This window comes from Schistocerca piceifrons, chromosome 1 (assembly GCF_021461385.2).
Source record: "Schistocerca piceifrons isolate TAMUIC-IGC-003096 chromosome 1, iqSchPice1.1, whole genome shotgun sequence".
Classification (NCBI taxonomy): domain Eukaryota; kingdom Metazoa; phylum Arthropoda; class Insecta; order Orthoptera; family Acrididae; genus Schistocerca; species Schistocerca piceifrons.
Window position 1 is genome coordinate 257,623,451 of NC_060138.1, and position 2,823 is coordinate 257,626,273.

The following is a 2,823-nucleotide window of genomic DNA, read 5'->3' on the forward strand; positions in this document are numbered from 1 at the left end:
AAGTCAGGCGGCAGACTTCGATGACGAGGGTATTCAAAAACTGGTACAACGTTATGACAAGTCCCTCAATATTGACGGAAATTATGTAGAAAAGTAGATTAAGGTACAGCCTTTCACGTAAACATAAAATTATTGAGATATCTTAGTACATCTTTTTTAAATTTCAAAACGGAACTAACAAACACGCCTCCTATAAAGACAGCACTGTTTTAAATATTGTGTCACTGATTTAACTATTTACAGTCTATTTTATATTTTACGAATAACTCACCGAAATATTATTGTGATATTCATCACATTTTATGGTTTTCAAACCGAAAACCTGTCTTATGGATGACGCGCAATCTAACGCAAAGAATAAGGAAACAGAAGTACACCTATCTGGATCTATATAATTCCTTGAATTTTTGGTATTAGGTTCAGCAATGAACATTTTATCATCAAATGCCGCTCTTAGGTATGATTCACGTGTAGTTTTGTAGCACTTTCCTTAGCTCACAAGTAGACCTAGTTAAAACCGTTTTACTTGCTTTAAAGTCTCAATACAGGTCTTTCAGTTACTTTAGCATCTGAAGGTAGCCATTGTGGTCGAACCACTCTATATTTGTGTCATATAAGAGTGATAGTGACAAAAAAATAAACAAAACAGTGTAACATCATTTTATGTTACTGTATTTTAATACTGACGTAATTCATTTATCTTCTCTTTCAATTTTGAACCTTATTTGTCCTGTAGATCTAATTGTGGCCGATGCCACCCGGAACCGGTACGTTCGTTTGAAATTAGTATGATTCTGTTGGACAGCAAATTATTTTCAAAGCAATCAATTACGGCATTCTATAGTTAACCGCGGCGCCTTCATTTCATCTTTTCTTCTCCCTTCATTTGCTGGCGCCCCGCTAAGTGGCATGAATTATCCTTAGCTTCCTCAGTATGATTACTGGCGCGGAGTCTTGAAAACATACCGGACCATGTGGAGTTCGGAGGTGTCCGAGTACGTGGCAAGACGCCCAGTGGCTGTGTGAACCATTGGCTCTAATCGTGCAGAGACTGATTAGTTACGAGTGTAACGTTACTGGCTGCATCGAAATTTTCAACACGCCCTGAATTGTCTTTCCTTACGTCCATGCTGTGCGCCTTTGTTACCGCTTTTTTATTGAGCTGACATTCTGGAATAACGACTTCTTGATGTAGCAGTGATTGGTGTCATTTGCACTGTGATATGCCCTCCTGTGTGACTCTCACTTTATAGATTTCAAAAATATTTTCACCCCTTGCAATTATTGTTATCGTCAACTGGTTTGTTTGAGCTTGATCCATTTAATGGTTAGTGCTTGTTCCACAAGTGTAACGGTGGCTGCTTGCCATTGTAGGTGCTACTTTATGTTTTGCCTTACTGTTACTTGTTTACATCACAACCTGTCTGGTACTTTAAATCTGGTGGCTTTCAATTTTGTCCAATCATGAGAATTCCTAAGGGACCAAAACTGCTGAGGTCATCGTTCCCTAGACTTACACACCACTTAAACTAACTTATGCTAAGAACAACACACACACCCATGCCCGAGGGAGGACTCGAACCTCCGGCGGGAGGGGCCGCGCAGTCCGTGACATGGCGCCTGAAACCACGCGACCACTCCGCATGGCGGTGGCTTTCAAATCAGTGTTATTTTTCTGTGGGCTATCCGACTATTTGTTGTTATCCTAGTGTTTCCTGAAATTGGGTCAGCATTGCAGCCTCGACATTTGTGACTGCGTCTCTTATTTGTATAACAGTATCACTGACAGGTGTTGTGTACACGCGATCCTTGACGTAAACCCACAGAAAGAAGTCTAATGATGTGACATCGGAAGAGCGTGGGGGAAATCTGATGGGACCATGACGGCCAATCCAGTTCTCGGTTATTCAGCACATCCTGCGCGTTCAGACTGCTACGTCGCTGTGTACCATCATGTTGGAAGGTGATGAACACCTGCAGCTTTTCAGTCTGTGGTAGCAGGAAGCGGTCAATCACATTCAAGGCTTTCTCTGCGAAGAAAAAATGGCCGATCAACCTATCGTGCATTAGGCAACGTCAAACATTAACCTTTGGGTTATCACGGCTGTGTTTACCTGTGATTTGTAGTTGTTCGGAGCCCCAGATCGTGATGTCGTAGCACTCCCATTCAGGAAAGCATAAACGTTGCTTCATCTGGAGACAGGCATTTTATCAGGTAGTCGTGGTCTGTGTCTACGGAGACGAGAATGGAACATATGAACGCAAGCTGCAGAGGACGAACGTTTGGCTGCAGTGGTTGGCCCATTTGAACTTTGTGCCAAAAAAGGGGTATCGGCTTATGTAACACTTTATGGGTAATGATGTAAGCTGAACCAATGAATTAAAATTTGTACTAGCCCTAGATTTCGGACCAACGTCTTCTGCTTACTAGGCAGATGTGGCAACTGTTGTGCCATACTGACACTGCAGCTATTAACGCTGCATGGATTACCCTAGTATATCTCCCTCCTGCATACAATTCGAGTTCACGCCTCAGCCTTCCAAACTAGCATCAGTATTGCAGAGGTTCTCCAATATTGGAACAGTACTTTAGCAATGAGTGAAATTAAGTTAATCCTACCTGTACGAAAGTGATATACCAGTCATGTACAGCTGATGTTCCTTGCGACATAGTGGGTGTTATCTTTATGTACTATGAAGTCACAAGCTGCAGCAATGAAGTAGAATTTATATCAGCAGTGGGATTCAGAATCGGGTTCGAATCACGACACTGGTACAAATTTTAATTGATTGTTTCAGCTGAACCTAATACCAAAATATTAA